Source organism: Garra rufa, chromosome 2 (assembly GCF_049309525.1).
Source record: "Garra rufa chromosome 2, GarRuf1.0, whole genome shotgun sequence".
NCBI lineage: Eukaryota > Metazoa > Chordata > Actinopteri > Cypriniformes > Cyprinidae > Garra > Garra rufa.
In genome coordinates, this window is record NC_133362.1 from 62,958,764 (window position 1) to 62,973,963 (window position 15,200).

Genomic DNA, 15,200 nt, shown 5'->3' on the forward strand with positions numbered 1-15,200 from the left:
GGGCTGCTCCAAAAAGTGGGCTATTTAAAGATCAGCCTCCGTAAAAGCCAGCATATTGTATAAATGGTGAAGAAAAGGCAAAAGCTTACAGCACCTGGTATTCCCAGGCGGTCTCCCATCCAAGTACTAACCAGGCCCGACGCTGCTTAGCTTCCGAGATCAGACGAGATCGGGCGCTCTCAGCGCGATATGGCCATAAGCGAGGGCTGCTCCAAAAAGTGGGTTATTTAAAGATCAGCCTCCGTAAAAGCCAGCATATTATATAAATAGTGAAGAAAAGGCAAAAGCTTACAGCACCTGGTATTCCCAGGCGGTCTCCCGTAAAAGTGTAACAATCGGCCTTATCAGCCGAGTTACAAGACTAAAATGGGGTCAGATTTAACTGTGAGAGATGACTAGTGGTTAAAAGAATGAGACATAAAAGAAAATTGGTTTAAATAGATTTGGTGTATTTACAAGGTTCACATAAAAGACTTTAAAACAACACGATAAAACTAGGTAAACTCTGTTAAAAGAATACAGTTCATTTGTCCATACCCTAAAAACAGGTAAACTCTGTTAAAAGAATACAGTTCATTTGTCCATACCCTAAAAACAGTCCAAGAACCCCAGTGTGTTGATAAGTCCAATGTGAGTGTCCACCAGTGTATATACAATCCACAGAAAGTGTAATCCAAAGTTTGCAGGTGGTGAATGGAAAGGTGAGCTCTAAAATTAGCAACTCCTCAATCCAACAGTTTGGTGACTGTCCTTTGTTTGTCATGCTGCTCTCTTATACAGTTGTACTTCCTGCTTCCTGTCATGTGTCTAGTCACATGACAGGCCAACCATCCATTTATTAAAGACACATACACTTAAAATGTTAAGAGTAATAAAATGGCCTAAAAAACATGTAAAACACTTAAAACTCTATAATACATGTAAATGATTGTAATAAATAGAGCGGTAAAACACGTCTTTCTAAAAGCCAGCATATTATATAAATAGTGAAGAAAAGGCAAAAGCTTACAGCACCTGGTATTCCCAGGCGGTCTCCTATCCAAGTACTAACCAGGCCCGACGCTGTTTAGCTTCCGAGATCAGACGAGATCGGGCGCTCTCAGCGCGGTATGGCCATAAGCGAGGGCAGCTCCAAAAAGTGGGCTATTTAAAGATCAGCCTCCGTAAAAGCCAGCATATTATATAAATAGTGAAGAAAAGGCAAAAGCTTACAGCACCTGGTATTCCCAGGCGGTCTCCCATAAAAGTGTATCAATCGGCCTTATCAGCCGAGTTACAAGACTAAAATGGGGTCAGATTTAACTGTGAGAGATGACTAGTGGTTAAAAGAATGAGACATAAAAGAAAATTGGTTTAAATAGATTTGGTGTATTTACAAGGTTCACATAAAAGACTTTAAAACAACACGATAAAACTAGGTAAACTCTGTTAAAAGAATACAGTTCATTTGTCCATACCCTAAAAACAGGTAAACTCTGTTAAAAGAATACAGTTCATTTGTCCATACCCTAAAAACAGTCCAAGAACCCCAGTGTGTTGATAAGTCCAATGTGACTGTCCACCAGTGTATATACAATCCACAGAAAGTGTAATCCAAAGTTTGCAGGTGGTGAATGGAAAGGTGAGCTCTAAAATTAGCAACTCCTCAATCCAACAGTTTGGTGACTGTCCTTTGTTTGTCATGCTGCTCTCTTATACAGTTGTACTTCCTGCTTCCTGTCATGTGTCTAGTCACATGACAGGCCAACCATCCATTTATTAAAGACACATACACTTAAAATGTTAAGAGTAATAAAATGGCCTAAAAAACATGTAAAACACTTAAAACTCTATAATACATGTAAATGATTGTAATAAATAGAGCGGTAAAACACGTCTTTCTAAAAGCCAGCATATTATATAAATAGTGAAGAAAAGGCAAAAGCTTACAGCACCTGGTATTCCCAGGCGGTCTCCCATCCAAGTACTAACCAGGCCCGACGCTGCTTAGCTTCCGAGATCAGACGAGATCGGGCGCTCTCAGCGCGGTATGGCCATAAGCGAGGGATGCTCCAAAAAGTGGGCTATTTAAAAATCAACCTCCGTAAAACCCAGCATATTATATAAATAGTGAAGAAAAGGCAAAAGCTTACAGCACCTGGTATTCCCAGGCGGTCTCCCATCCAAGTACTAAGCAGGCCCGACGCTGCTTAGCTTCCGAGATCAGACGAGATCGGGCGCTCTCAGCGCGGTATGCCCATAAGCGAGGGCTGCTCCAAAAAGTGGGCTATTTAAAGATCAGCCTCCGTAAAAGCCAGCATATTATATAAATAGTGAAGAAAAGGCAAAAGCTTACAGCACCTGGTATTCCCAGGCGGTCTCCCGTAAAAGTGTAACAATCGGCCTTATCAGCCGAGTTACAAGACTAAAATGGGGTCAGATTTAACTGTGAGAGATGACTAGTGGTTAAAAGAATGAGACATAAAAGAAAATTGGTTTAAATAGATTTGGTGTATTTACAAGGTTCACATAAAAGACTTTAAAACAACACGATAAAACTAGGTAAACTCTGTTAAAAGAATACAGTTCATTTGTCCATACCCTAAAAACAGGTAAACTCTGTTAAAAGAATACAGTTCATTTGTCCATACCCTAAAAACAGTCCAAGAACCCCAGTGTGTTGATAAGTCCAATGTGAGTGTCCACCAGTGTATATACAATCCACAGAAAGTGTAATCCAAAGTTTGCAGTTGGTGAATGGAAAGGTGAGCTCTAAAATTAGCAACTCCTCAATCCAACAGTTTGGTGACTGTCCTTTGTTTGTCATGCTGCTCTCTTATACAGTTGTACTTCCTGCTTCCTGTCATGTGTCTAGTCACATGACAGGCCAACCATCCATTTATTAAAGACACATACACTTAAAATGTTAAGAGTAATAAAATGGCCTAAAAAACATGTAAAACACTTAAAACTCTATAATACATGTAAATGATTGTAATAAATAGAGCGGTAAAACACGTCTTTCTAAAAGCCAGCATATTATATAAATAGTGAAGAAAAGGCAAAAGCTTACAGCACCTGGTATTCCCAGGCGGTCTCCCATCCAAGTACTAACCTGGCCCGACGCTGCTTAGCTTCCGAGATCAGACGAGATCGGGCGCTCTCAGCGCGGTATGGCCATAAGCGAGGGCTGCTCCAAAAAGTGGGCTATTTAAAGATCAGCCTCCGTAAAAGCCAGCATATTGTATACATAGTGAAGAAAAGGCAAAAGCTTACAGCACCTGGTATTCCCAGGCGGTCTACCATCCAAGTACTAACCAGGCCCGACGCTGCTTAGCTTCCGAGATCAGACGAGATCGGGCGCTCTCAGCGCGGTATGGCCATAAGCGAGGGCTGCTCCAAAAAGTGGGCTATTTAAAGATCAGCCTCCGTAAAAGCCAGCATATTATATAAATAGTGAAGAAAAGGCAAAAGCTTACAGCACCTGGTATTCCCAGGCGGTCTCCCATAAAAGTGTAACAATCGGCCTTATCAGCCGAGTTACAAGACTAAAATGGGGTCAGATTTAACTGTGAGAGATGACTAGTGGTTAAAAGAATGAGACATAAAAGAAAATTGGTTTAAATAGATTTGGTGTATTTACAAGGTTCACATAAAAGACTTTAAAACAACACGATAAAACTAGGTAAACTCTGTTAAAAGAATACAGTTCATTTGTCCATACCCTAAAAACAGGTAAACTCTGTTAAAAGAATACAGTTCATTTGTCCATACCCTAAAAACAGTCCAAGAACCCCAGTGTGTTGATAAGTCCAATGTGAGTGTCCACCAGTGTATATACAATCCACAGAAAGTGTAATCCAAAGTTTGCAGGTGGTGAATGGAAAGGTGAGCTCTAAAATTAGCAACTCCTCAATCCAACAGTTTGGTGACTGTCCTTTGTTTGTCATGCTGCTCTCTTATACAGTTGTACTTCCTGCTTCCTGTCATGTGTCTAGTCATATGACAGGCCAACCATCCATTTATTAAAGACACATACACTTAAAATGTTAAGAGTAATAAAATGGCCTAAAAAACATGTAAAACACTTAAAACTCTATAATACATGTAAATGATTGTAATAAATAGAGCGGTAAAACACGTCTTTCTAAAAGCCAGCATATTATATAAATAGTGAAGAAAAGGCAAAAGCTTACAGCACCTGGTATTCCCAGGCGGTCTCCCATCCAAGTACTAACCTGGCCCGACGCTGCTTAGCTTCCGAGATCAGACGAGATCGGGCGCTCTCAGCGCGGTATGGCCATAAGCGAGGGCTGCTCCAAAAAGTGGGCTATTTAAAGATCAGCCTCCGTAAAAGCCAGCATATTGTATACATAGTGAAGAAAAGGCAAAAGCTTACAGCACCTGGTATTCCCAGGCGGTCTCCCATCCAAGTACTAACCAGGCCCGACGCTGCTTAGCTTCCGAGATCAGACGAGATCGGGCGCTCTCAGCGCGGTATGGCCATAAGCGAAGGCTGCTCCAAAAAGTGGGCTATTTAAAGATCAGCCTCCGTAAAAGCCAGCTTATTATATAAATAGTGAAGAAAAGGCAAAAGCTTACAGCACCTGGTATTCCCAGGCGGTCTCCCATAAAAGTGTAACAATCGGCCTTATCAGCCGAGTTACAAGACTAAAATGGGGTCAGATTTAACTGTGAGAGATGACTAGTGGTTAAAAGAATGAGACATAAAAGAAAATTGGTTTAAATAGATTTGGTGTATTTACAAGGTTCACATAAAAGACTTTAAAACAACACGATAAAACTAGGTAAACTCTGTTAAAAGAATACAGTTCATTTGTCCATACCCTAAAAACAGGTAAACTCTGTTAAAAGAATACAGTTCATTTGTCCATACCCTAAAAACAGTCCAAGAACCCCAGTGTGTTGATAAGTCCAATGTGAGTGTCCACCAGTGTATATACAATCCACAGAAAGTGTAATCCAAAGTTTGCAGGTGGTGAATGGAAAGGTGAGCTCTAAAATTAGCAACTCCTCAATCCAACAGTTTGGTGACTGTCCTTTGTTTGTCATGCTGCTCTCTTATACAGTTGTACTTCCTGCTTCCTGTCATGTGTCTAGTCACATGACAGGCCAACCATCCATTTATTAAAGACACATACACTTAAAATGTTAAGAGTAATAAAATGGCCTAAAAAACATGTAAAACACTTAAAACTCTATAATACATGTAAATGATTGTAATAAATAGAGCGGTAAAACACGTCTTTCTAAAAGCCAGCATATTATATAAATAGTGAAGAAAAGGCAAAAGCTTACAGCACCTGATATTCCCAGGCGGTCTCCCATCCAAGTACTAACCAGGCCCGACGCTGCTTAGCTTCCGAGATCAGACGAGATCGGGCGCTCTCAGCGCGGTATGGCCATAAGCGAGGGCTGCTCCAAAAAGTGGGCTATTTAAAGATCAGCCTCCGTAAAAGCCAGCATATTGTATAAATGGTGAAGAAAAGGCAAAAGCTTACAGCACCTGGTATTCCCAGGCGGTCTCCCATCCAAGTACTAACCAGGCCCGACGCTGCTTAGCTTCCGAGATCAGACGAGATCGGGCGCTCTCAGCGCGATATGGCCATAAGCGAGGGCTGCTCCAAAAAGTGGGTTATTTAAAGATCAGCCTCCGTAAAAGCCAGCATATTATATAAATAGTGAAGAAAAGGCAAAAGCTTACAGCACCTGGTATTCCCAGGCGGTCTCCCGTAAAAGTGTAACAATCGGCCTTATCAGCCGAGTTACAAGACTAAAATGGGGTCAGATTTAACTGTGAGAGATGACTAGTGGTTAAAAGAATGAGACATAAAAGAAAATTGGTTTAAATAGATTTGGTGTATTTACAAGGTTCACATAAAAGACTTTAAAACAACACGATAAAACTAGGTAAACTCTGTTAAAAGAATACAGTTCATTTGTCCATACCCTAAAAACAGGTAAACTCTGTTAAAAGAATACAGTTCATTTGTCCATACCCTAAAAACAGTCCAAGAACCCCAGTGTGTTGATAAGTCCAATGTGAGTGTCCACCAGTGTATATACAATCCACAGAAAGTGTAATCCAAAGTTTGCAGGTGGTGAATGGAAAGGTGAGCTCTAAAATTAGCAACTCCTCAATCCAACAGTTTGGTGACTGTCCTTTGTTTGTCATGCTGCTCTCTTATACAGTTGTACTTCCTGCTTCCTGTCATGTGTCTAGTCACATGACAGGCCAACCATCCATTTATTAAAGACACATACACTTAAAATGTTAAGAGTAATAAAATGGCCTAAAAAACATGTAAAACACTTAAAACTCTATAATACATGTAAATGATTGTAATAAATAGAGCGGTAAAACACGTCTTTCTAAAAGCCAGCATATTATATAAATAGTGAAGAAAAGGCAAAAGCTTACAGCACCTGGTATTCCCAGGCGGTCTCCTATCCAAGTACTAACCAGGCCCGACGCTGTTTAGCTTCCGAGATCAGACGAGATCGGGCTCTCTCAGCGCGGTATGGCCATAAGCGAGGGCAGCTCCAAAAAGTGGGCTATTTAAAGATCAGCCTCCGTAAAAGCCAGCATATTATATAAATAGTGAAGAAAAGGCAAAAGCTTACAGCACCTGGTATTCCCAGGCGGTCTCCCATAAAAGTGTATCAATCAGCCTTATCAGCCGAGTTACAAGACTAAAATGGGGTCAGATTTAACTGTGAGAGATGACTAGTGGTTAAAAGAATGAGACATAAAAGAAAATTGGTTTAAATAGATTTGGTGTATTTACAAGGTTCACATAAAACACTTTAAAACAACACGATAAAACTAGGTAAACTCTGTTAAAAGAATACAGTTCATTTGTCCATACCCTAAAAACAGGTAAACTCTGTTAAAAGAATACAGTTCATTTGTCCATACCCTAAAAACAGTCCAAGAACCCCAGTGTGTTGATAAGTCCAATGTGACTGTCCACCAGTGTATATACAATCCACAGAAAGTGTAATCCAAAGTTTGCAGGTGGTGAATGGAAAGGTGAGCTCTAAAATTAGCAACTCCTCAATCCAACAGTTTGGTGACTGTCCTTTGTTTGTCATGCTGCTCTCTTATACAGTTGTACTTCCTGCTTCCTGTCATGTGTCTAGTCACATGACAGGCCAACCATCCATTTATTAAAGACACATACACTTAAAATGTTAAGAGTAATAAAATGGCCTAAAAAACATGTAAAACACTTAAAACTCTATAATACATGTAAATGATTGTAAAAAATAGAGCGGTAAAACACGTCTTTCTAAAAGCCAGCATATTATATAAATAGTGAAGAAAAGGCAAAAGCTTACAGCACCTGGTATTCCCAGGCGGTCTCCCATCCAAGTACTAACCAGGCCCGACGCTGCTTAGCTTCCGAGATCAGACGAGATCGGGCGCTCTCAGCGCGGTATGGCCATAAGCGAGGGATGCTCCAAAAAGTGGGCTATTTAAAGATCAGCCTCCGTAAAAGCCAGCATATTATATAAATAGTGAAGAAAAGGCAAAAGCTTACAGCACCTGGTATTCCCAGGCGGTCTCCCATACAAGTACTAACCAGGCCCGACGCTGCTTAGCTTCCGAGATCAGACAAGATCGGGCGCTCTCAGCGCGGTATGGCCATAAGCGAGGGCTGCTCCAAAAAGTGGGCTATTTAAAGATCAGCCTCCGTAAAAGCCAGCATATTATATAAATAGTGAAGAAAAGGCAAAAGCTTACAGCACCTGGTATTCCCAGGCGGTCTCCCTTAAAAGTGTAACAATCGGCCTTATCAGCCGAGTTACAAGACTAAAATGGGGTCAGATTTAACTGTGAGAGATGACTAGTGGTTAAAAGAATGAGACATAAAAGAAAATTGGTTTAAATAGATTTGGTGTATTTACAAGGTTCACATAAAAGACTTTAAAACAACACGATAAAACTAGGTAAACTCTGTTAAAAGAATACAGTTCATTTGCCCATACCCTAAAAACAGGTAAACTCTGTTAAAAGAATACAGTTCATTTGTCCATACCCTAAAAACAGTCCAAGAACCCCAGTGTGTTGATAAGTCCAATGTGAGTGTCCACCAGTGTATATACAATCCACAGAAAGTGTAATCCAAAGTTTGCAGGTGGTGAATGGAAAGGTGAGCTCTAAAATTAGCAACTCCTCAATCCAACAGTTTGGTGACTGTCCTTTGTTTGTCATGCTGCTCTCTTATACAGTTGTACTTCCTGCTTCCTGTCATGTGTCTAGTCACATGACAGGCCAACCATCCATTTATTAAAGACACATACACTTAAAATGTTAAGAGTAATAAAATGGCCTAAAAAACATGTAAAACACTTAAAACTCTATAATACATGTAAATGATTGTAATAAATAGAGCGGTAAAACACGTCTTTCTAAAAGCCAGCATATTATATAAATAGTGAAGAAAAGGCAAAAGCTTACAGCACCTGATATTCCCAGGCGGTCTCCCATCCAAGTACTAACCAGGCCCGACGCTGCTTAGCTTCCGAGATCAGACGAGATCGGGCGCTCTCAGCGCGGTATGGCCATAAGCGAGGGCTGCTCCAAAAAGTGGGCTATTTAAAGATCAGCCTCCGTAAAAGCCAGCATATTGTATAAATGGTGAAGAAAAGGCAAAAGCTTACAGCACCTGGTATTCCCAGGCGGTCTCCCATCCAAGTACTAACCAGGCCCGACGCTGCTTAGCTTCCGAGATCAGACGAGATCGGGCGCTCTCAGCGCGATATGGCCATAAGCGAGGGCTGCTCCAAAAAGTGGGCTATTTAAAGATCAGTCTCCGTAAAAGCCAGCATATTATATAAATAGTGAAGAAAAGGCAAAAGCTTACAGCACCTGGTATTCCCAGGCGGTCTCCCGTAAAAGTGTAACAATCGGCCTTATCAGCCGAGTTACAAGACTAAAATGGGGTCAGATTTAACTGTGAGAGATGACTAGTGGTTAAAAGAATGAGACATAAAAGAAAATTGGTTTAAATAGATTTGGTGTATTTACAAGGTTCACATAAAAGACTTTAAAACAACACGATAAAACTAGGTAAACTCTGTTAAAAGAATACAGTTCATTTGTCCATACCCTAAAAACAGGTAAACTCTGTTAAAAGAATACAGTTCATTTGTCCATACCCTAAAAACAGTCCAAGAACCCCAGTGTGTTGATAAGTCCAATGTGAGTGTCCACCAGTGTATATACAATCCACAGAAAGTGTAATCCAAAATTTGCAGGTGGTGAATGGAAAGGTGAGCTCTAAAATTAGCAACTCCTCATTCCAACAGTTTGGTGACTGTCCTTTGTTTGTCATGCTGCTCTCTTATACAGTTGTACTTCCTGCTTCCTGTCATGTGTCTAGTCACATGACAGGCCAACCATCCATTTATTAAAGACACATACACTTAAAATGTTAAGAGTAATAAAATGGCCTAAAAAACATGTAAAACACTTAAAACTCTATAATACATGTAAATGATTGTAATAAATAGAGCGGTAAAACACGTCTTTCTAAAAGCCAGCATATTATATAAATAGTGAAGAAAAGGCAAAAGCTTACAGCACCTGGTATTCCCAGGCGGTCTCCTATCCAAGTACTAACCAGGCCCGACGCTGTTTAGCTTCCGAGATCAGACGAGATCGGGCGCTCTCAGCGCGGTATGGCCATAAGCGAGGGCAGCTATAAAAAGTGGGCTATTTAAAGATCAGCCTCCGTAAAAGCCAGCATATTATATAAATAGTGAAGAAAAGGCAAAAGCTTACAGCACCTGGTATTCCCAGGCGGTCTCCCATAAAAGTGTATCAATCGGCCTTATCAGCCGAGTTACAAGACTAAAATGGGGTCAGATTTAACTGTGAGAGATGACTAGTGGTTAAAAGAATGAGACATAAAAGAAAATTGGTTTAAATAGATTTGGTGTATTTACAAGGTTCACATAAAAGACTTTAAAACAACACGATAAAACTAGGTAAACTCTGTTAAAAGAATACAGTTCATTTGTCCATACCCTAAAAACAGGTAAACTCTGTTAAAAGAATATAGTTCATTTGTCCATACCCTAAAAACAGTCCAAGAACCCCAGTGTGTTGATAAGTCCAATGTGACTGTCCACCAGTGTATATACAATCCACAGAAAGTGTAATCCAAAGTTTGCAGGTGGTGAATGGAAAGGTGAGCTCTAAAATTAGCAACTCCTCAATCCAACAGTTTGGTGACTGTCCTTTGTTTGTCATGCTGCTCTCTTATACAGTTGTACTTCCTGCTTCCTGTCATGTGTCTAGTCACATGACAGGCCAACCATCCATTTATTAAAGACACATACACTTAAAATGTTAAGAGTAATAAAATGGCCTAAAAAACATGTAAAACACTTAAAACTCTATAATACATGTAAATGATTGTAATAAATAGAGCGGTAAAACACGTCTTTCTAAAAGCCAGCATATTATATAAATAGTGAAGAAAAGGCAAAAGCTTACAGCACCTGATATTCCCAGGCGGTCTCCCATCCAAGTACTAACCAGGCCCGACGCTGCTTAGCTTCCGAGATCAGACGAGATCGGGCGCTCTCAGCGCGGTATGGCCATAAGCGAGGGCTGCTCCAAAAAGTGGGCTATTTAAAGATCAGCCTCCGTAAAAGCCAGCATATTGTATAAATGGTGAAGAAAAGGCAAAAGCTTACAGCACCTGGTATTCCCAGGCGGTCTCCCATCCAAGTACTAACCAGGCCCGACGCTGCTTAGCTTCCGAGATCAGACGAGATCGGGCGCTCTCAGCGCGATATGGCCATAAGCGAGGGCTGCTCCAAAAAGTGGGCTATTTAAAGATCAGCCTCCGTAAAAGCCAGCATATTATATAAATAGTGAAGAAAAGGCAAAAGCTTACAGCACCTGGTATTCCCAGGCGGTCTCCCGTAAAAGTGTAACAATCGGCCTTATCAGCCGAGTTACAAGACTAAAATGGGGTCAGATTTAACTGTGAGAGATGACTAGTGGTTAAAAGAATGAGACATAAAAGAAAATTGGTTTAAATAGATTTGGTGTATTTACAAGGTTCACATAAAAGACTTTAAAACAACACGATAAAACTAGGTAAACTCTGTTAAAAGAATACAGTTCATTTGTCCATACCCTAAAAACAGGTAAACTCTGTTAAAAGAATACAGTTCATTTGTCCATACCCTAAAAACAGTCCAAGAACCCCAGTGTGTTGATAAGTCCAATGTGAGTGTCCACCAGTGTATATACAATCCACAGAAAGTGTAATCCAAAGTTTGCAGGTGGTGAATGGAAAGGTGAGCTCTAAAATTAGCAACTCCTCAATCCAACAGTTTGGTGACTGTCCTTTGTTTGTCATGCTGCTCTCTTATACAGTTGTACTTCCTGCTTCCTGTCATGTGTCTAGTCACATGACAGGCCAACCATCCATTTATTAAAGACACATACACTTAAAATGTTAAGAGTAATAAAATGGCCTAAAAAACATGTAAAACACTTAAAACTCTATAATACATGTAAATGATTGTAATAAATAGAGCGGTAAAACACGTCTTTCTAAAAGCCAGCATATTATATAAATAGTGAAGAAAAGGCAAAAGCTTACAGCACCTGGTATTCCCAGGCGGTCTCCTATCCAAGTACTAACCAGGCCCGACGCTGTTTAGCTTCCGAGATCAGACGAGATCGGGCTCTCTCAGCGCGGTATGGCCATAAGCGAGGGCAGCTCCAAAAAGTGGGCTATTTAAAGATCAGCCTCCGTAAAAGCCAGCATATTATATAAATAGTGAAGAAAAGGCAAAAGCTTACAGCACCTGGTATTCCCAGGCGGTCTCCCATAAAAGTGTATCAATCGGCCTTATCAGCCGAGTTACAAGACTAAAATGGGGTCAGATTTAACTGTGAGAGATGACTAGTGGTTAAAAGAATGAGACATAAAAGAAAATTGGTTTAAATAGATTTGGTGTATTTACAAGGTTCACATAAAACACTTTAAAACAACACGATAAAACTAGGTAAACTCTGTTAAAAGAATACAGTTCATTTGTCCATACCCTAAAAACAGGTAAACTCTGTTAAAAGAATACAGTTCATTTGTCCATACCCTAAAAACAGTCCAAGAACCCCAGTGTGTTGATAAGTCCAATGTGACTGTCCACCAGTGTATATACAATCCACAGAAAGTGTAATCCAAAGTTTGCAGGTGGTGAATGGAAAGGTGAGCTCTAAAATTAGCAACTCCTCAATCCAACAGTTTGGTGACTGTCCTTTGTTTGTCATGCTGCTCTCTTATACAGTTGTACTTCCTGCTTCCTGTCATGTGTCTAGTCACATGACAGGCCAACCATCCATTTATTAAAGACACATACACTTAAAATGTTAAGAGTAATAAAATGGCCTAAAAAACATGTAAAACACTTAAAACTCTATAATACATGTAAATGATTGTAATAAATAGAGCGGTAAAACACGTCTTTCTAAAAGCCAGCATATTATATAAATAGTGAAGAAAAGGCAAAAGCTTACAGCACCTGGTATTCCCAGGCGGTCTCCCATCCAAGTACTAACCAGGCCCGACGCTGCTTAGCTTCCGAGATCAGACGAGATCGGGCGCTCTCAGCGCGGTATGGCCATAAGCGAGGGCTGCTCCAAAAAGTGGGCTATTTAAAGATCAGCCTCCGTAAAAGCCAGCATATTATATAAATAGTGAAGAAAAGGCAAAAGCTTACAGCACCTGGTATTCCCAGGCGGTCTCCCATCCAAGTACTAACCAGGCCCTACGCTGCTTAGCTTCCGAGATCAGAAGAGATCGGGCGCTCTCAGCGCGGTATGGCAATAAGCGAGGGCTGCTCCAAAAAGTGGGCTATTTAAAGATCAGCCTCCGTAAAAGCCAGCATATTATATAAATAGTGAAGAAAAGGCAAAAGCTTACAGCACCTGGTATTCCCAGGCGGTCTCCCATAAAAGTGTAACAATCGGCCTTATCAGCCGAGTTACAAGACTAAAATGGGGTCAGATTTAACTGTGAGAGATGACTAGTGGTTAAAAGAATGAGACATAAAAGAAAATTGGTTTAAATAGATTTGGTGTATTTACAAGGTTCACATAAAAGACTTTAAAACAACACGATAAAACTAGGTAAACTCTGTTAAAAGAATACAGTTCATTTGTCCATACCCTAAAAACAGGTAAACTCTGTTAAAAGAATACAGTTCATTTGTCCATACTCTAAAAACAGTCCAAGAACCCCAGTGTGTTGATAAGTCCAATGTGAGTGTCCACCAGTGTATATACAATCCACAGAAAGTGTAATCCAAAGTTTGCAGGTGGTGAATGGAAAGGTGAGCTCTAAAATTAGCAACTCCTCAATCCAACAGTTTGGTGACTGTCCTTTGTTTGTCATGCTGCTCTCTTATACAGTTGTACTTCCTGCTTCCTGTCATGTGTCTAGTCACATGACAGGCCAACCATCCATTTATTAAAGACACATACACTTAAAATGTTAAGAGTAATAAAATGGCCTAAAAAACATGTAAAACACTTAAAACTCTATAATACATGTAAATGATTGTAAAAAATAGAGCGGTAAAACACGTCTTTCTAAAAGCCAGCATATTATATAAATAGTGAAGAAAAGGCAAAAGCTTACAGCACCTGGTATTCCCAGGCGGTCTCCCATCCAAGTACTAACCAGGCCCGACGCTGCTTAGCTTCCGAGATCAGACGAGATCGGGCGCTCTCAGCGCGGTATGGCCATAAGCGAGGGATGCTCCAAAAAGTGGGCTATTTAAAGATCAGCCTCCGTAAAAGCCAGCATATTATATAAATAGTGAAGAAAAGGCAAAAGCTTACAGCACCTGGTATTCCCAGGCGGTCTCCCATACAAGTACTAACCAGGCCCGACGCTGCTTAGCTTCCGAGATCAGACGAGATCGGGCGCTCTCAGCGCGGTATGGCCATAAGCGAGGGCTGCTCCAAAAAGTGGGCTATTTAAAGATCAGCCTCCGTAAAAGCCAGCATATTATATAAATAGTGAAGAAAAGGCAAAAGCTTACAGCACCTGGTATTCCCAGGCGGTCTCCCATAAAAGTGTAACAATCGGCCTTATCAGCCGAGTTACAAGACTAAAATGGGGTCAGATTTAACTGTGAGAGATGACTAGTGGTTAAAAGAATGAGACATAAAAGAAAATTGGTTTAAATAGATTTGGTGTATTTACAAGGTTCACATAAAAGACTTTAAAACAACACGATAAAACTAGGTAAACTCTGTTAAAAGAATACAGTTCATTTGCCCATACCCTAAAAACAGGTAAACTCTGTTAAAAGAATACAGTTCATTTGTCCATACCCTAAAAACAGTCCAAGAACCCCAGTGTGTTGATAAGTCCAATGTGAGTGTCCACCAGTGTATATACAATCCACAGAAAGTGTAATCCAAAGTTTGCAGGTGGTGAATGGAAAGGTGAGCTCTAAAATTAGCAACTCCTCAATCCAACAGTTTGGTGACTGTCCTTTGTTTGTCATGCTGCTCTCTTATACAGTTGTACTTCCTGCTTCCTGTCATGTGTCTAGTCACATGACAGGCCAACCATCCATTTATTAAAGACACATACACTTAAAATGTTAAGAGTAATAAAATGGCCTAAAAAACATGTAAAACACTTAAAACTCTATAATACATGTAAATGATTGTAATAAATAGAGCGGTAAAACACGTCTTTCTAAAAGCCAGCATATTATATAAATAGTGAAGAAAAGGCAAAAGCTTACAGCACCTGATATTCCCAGGCGGTCTCCCATCCAAGTACTAACCAGGCCCGACGCTGCTTAGCTTCCGAGATCAGACGAGATCGGGCGCTCTCAGCGCGGTATGGCCATAAGCGAGGGCTGCTCCAAAAAGTGGGCTATTTAAAGATCAGCCTCCGTAAAAGCCAGCATATTGTATAAATGGTGAAGAAAAGGCAAAAGCTTACAGCACCTGGTATTCCCAGGCGGTCTCCCATCCAAGTACTAACCAGGCCCGACGCTGCTTAGCTTCCGAGATCAGACGAGATCGGGCGCTCTCAGCGCGATATGGCCATAAGCGAGGGCTGCTCCAAAAAGTGGGCTATTTAAAGATCAGTCTCCGTAAAAGCCAGCATATTATATAAATAGTGAAGAAAAGGCAAAAGCTT

The 15,200-nt window shown here is 40.6% G+C and overlaps 25 non-coding genes across 25 annotated transcripts; all 25 read right to left on the reverse strand.

Moving 5' to 3' along the window:
- Positions 1-82: 82 nt before the first annotated feature.
- Positions 83-201, reverse strand: LOC141327882 (5S ribosomal RNA). Its single transcript, XR_012355151.1, has one exon. It is a non-coding gene; the product is annotated as a 5S ribosomal RNA (ribosomal RNA).
- Positions 202-1,002: 801 nt separating this feature from the next.
- LOC141326752 (5S ribosomal RNA) lies at positions 1,003-1,121 on the reverse strand. The gene has a single exon (XR_012354103.1). It is a non-coding gene; the product is annotated as a 5S ribosomal RNA (ribosomal RNA).
- Positions 1,122-1,922: 801 nt separating this feature from the next.
- LOC141327511 (5S ribosomal RNA) lies at positions 1,923-2,041 on the reverse strand. Its single transcript, XR_012354801.1, has one exon. It is a non-coding gene; the product is annotated as a 5S ribosomal RNA (ribosomal RNA).
- Positions 2,042-2,125: 84 nt separating this feature from the next.
- On the reverse strand, positions 2,126-2,244 carry LOC141326846 (5S ribosomal RNA). The gene has a single exon (XR_012354193.1). It is a non-coding gene; the product is annotated as a 5S ribosomal RNA (ribosomal RNA).
- Positions 2,245-3,045: 801 nt separating this feature from the next.
- Positions 3,046-3,164, reverse strand: LOC141326637 (5S ribosomal RNA). The gene has a single exon (XR_012353993.1). It is a non-coding gene; the product is annotated as a 5S ribosomal RNA (ribosomal RNA).
- Positions 3,165-3,248: 84 nt separating this feature from the next.
- LOC141326574 (5S ribosomal RNA) lies at positions 3,249-3,367 on the reverse strand. The gene has a single exon (XR_012353930.1). It is a non-coding gene; the product is annotated as a 5S ribosomal RNA (ribosomal RNA).
- Positions 3,368-4,168: 801 nt separating this feature from the next.
- LOC141326649 (5S ribosomal RNA) lies at positions 4,169-4,287 on the reverse strand. The gene has a single exon (XR_012354005.1). It is a non-coding gene; the product is annotated as a 5S ribosomal RNA (ribosomal RNA).
- Positions 4,288-4,371: 84 nt separating this feature from the next.
- LOC141327512 (5S ribosomal RNA) lies at positions 4,372-4,490 on the reverse strand. The gene has a single exon (XR_012354802.1). It is a non-coding gene; the product is annotated as a 5S ribosomal RNA (ribosomal RNA).
- Positions 4,491-5,291: 801 nt separating this feature from the next.
- Positions 5,292-5,410, reverse strand: LOC141327720 (5S ribosomal RNA). Its single transcript, XR_012354997.1, has one exon. It is a non-coding gene; the product is annotated as a 5S ribosomal RNA (ribosomal RNA).
- An 84-nt stretch (positions 5,411-5,494) lies between these two features.
- LOC141327883 (5S ribosomal RNA) lies at positions 5,495-5,613 on the reverse strand. Its single transcript, XR_012355152.1, has one exon. It is a non-coding gene; the product is annotated as a 5S ribosomal RNA (ribosomal RNA).
- Positions 5,614-6,414: 801 nt separating this feature from the next.
- Positions 6,415-6,533, reverse strand: LOC141326871 (5S ribosomal RNA). The gene has a single exon (XR_012354217.1). It is a non-coding gene; the product is annotated as a 5S ribosomal RNA (ribosomal RNA).
- An 801-nt stretch (positions 6,534-7,334) lies between these two features.
- LOC141327513 (5S ribosomal RNA) lies at positions 7,335-7,453 on the reverse strand. Its single transcript, XR_012354803.1, has one exon. It is a non-coding gene; the product is annotated as a 5S ribosomal RNA (ribosomal RNA).
- Positions 7,454-7,537: 84 nt separating this feature from the next.
- On the reverse strand, positions 7,538-7,656 carry LOC141326796 (5S ribosomal RNA). Its single transcript, XR_012354145.1, has one exon. It is a non-coding gene; the product is annotated as a 5S ribosomal RNA (ribosomal RNA).
- Positions 7,657-8,457: 801 nt separating this feature from the next.
- Positions 8,458-8,576, reverse strand: LOC141327722 (5S ribosomal RNA). Its single transcript, XR_012354999.1, has one exon. It is a non-coding gene; the product is annotated as a 5S ribosomal RNA (ribosomal RNA).
- An 84-nt stretch (positions 8,577-8,660) lies between these two features.
- On the reverse strand, positions 8,661-8,779 carry LOC141327885 (5S ribosomal RNA). Its single transcript, XR_012355154.1, has one exon. It is a non-coding gene; the product is annotated as a 5S ribosomal RNA (ribosomal RNA).
- An 801-nt stretch (positions 8,780-9,580) lies between these two features.
- On the reverse strand, positions 9,581-9,699 carry LOC141326753 (5S ribosomal RNA). The gene has a single exon (XR_012354104.1). It is a non-coding gene; the product is annotated as a 5S ribosomal RNA (ribosomal RNA).
- An 801-nt stretch (positions 9,700-10,500) lies between these two features.
- On the reverse strand, positions 10,501-10,619 carry LOC141327723 (5S ribosomal RNA). The gene has a single exon (XR_012355000.1). It is a non-coding gene; the product is annotated as a 5S ribosomal RNA (ribosomal RNA).
- An 84-nt stretch (positions 10,620-10,703) lies between these two features.
- LOC141327886 (5S ribosomal RNA) lies at positions 10,704-10,822 on the reverse strand. The gene has a single exon (XR_012355155.1). It is a non-coding gene; the product is annotated as a 5S ribosomal RNA (ribosomal RNA).
- An 801-nt stretch (positions 10,823-11,623) lies between these two features.
- Positions 11,624-11,742, reverse strand: LOC141326872 (5S ribosomal RNA). Its single transcript, XR_012354218.1, has one exon. It is a non-coding gene; the product is annotated as a 5S ribosomal RNA (ribosomal RNA).
- Positions 11,743-12,543: 801 nt separating this feature from the next.
- On the reverse strand, positions 12,544-12,662 carry LOC141327514 (5S ribosomal RNA). The gene has a single exon (XR_012354804.1). It is a non-coding gene; the product is annotated as a 5S ribosomal RNA (ribosomal RNA).
- An 84-nt stretch (positions 12,663-12,746) lies between these two features.
- On the reverse strand, positions 12,747-12,865 carry LOC141326686 (5S ribosomal RNA). The gene has a single exon (XR_012354040.1). It is a non-coding gene; the product is annotated as a 5S ribosomal RNA (ribosomal RNA).
- Positions 12,866-13,666: 801 nt separating this feature from the next.
- LOC141327515 (5S ribosomal RNA) lies at positions 13,667-13,785 on the reverse strand. Its single transcript, XR_012354805.1, has one exon. It is a non-coding gene; the product is annotated as a 5S ribosomal RNA (ribosomal RNA).
- An 84-nt stretch (positions 13,786-13,869) lies between these two features.
- LOC141327868 (5S ribosomal RNA) lies at positions 13,870-13,988 on the reverse strand. Its single transcript, XR_012355138.1, has one exon. It is a non-coding gene; the product is annotated as a 5S ribosomal RNA (ribosomal RNA).
- An 801-nt stretch (positions 13,989-14,789) lies between these two features.
- On the reverse strand, positions 14,790-14,908 carry LOC141327724 (5S ribosomal RNA). The gene has a single exon (XR_012355001.1). It is a non-coding gene; the product is annotated as a 5S ribosomal RNA (ribosomal RNA).
- An 84-nt stretch (positions 14,909-14,992) lies between these two features.
- LOC141327887 (5S ribosomal RNA) lies at positions 14,993-15,111 on the reverse strand. Its single transcript, XR_012355156.1, has one exon. It is a non-coding gene; the product is annotated as a 5S ribosomal RNA (ribosomal RNA).
- Positions 15,112-15,200: the final 89 nt, after the last annotated feature.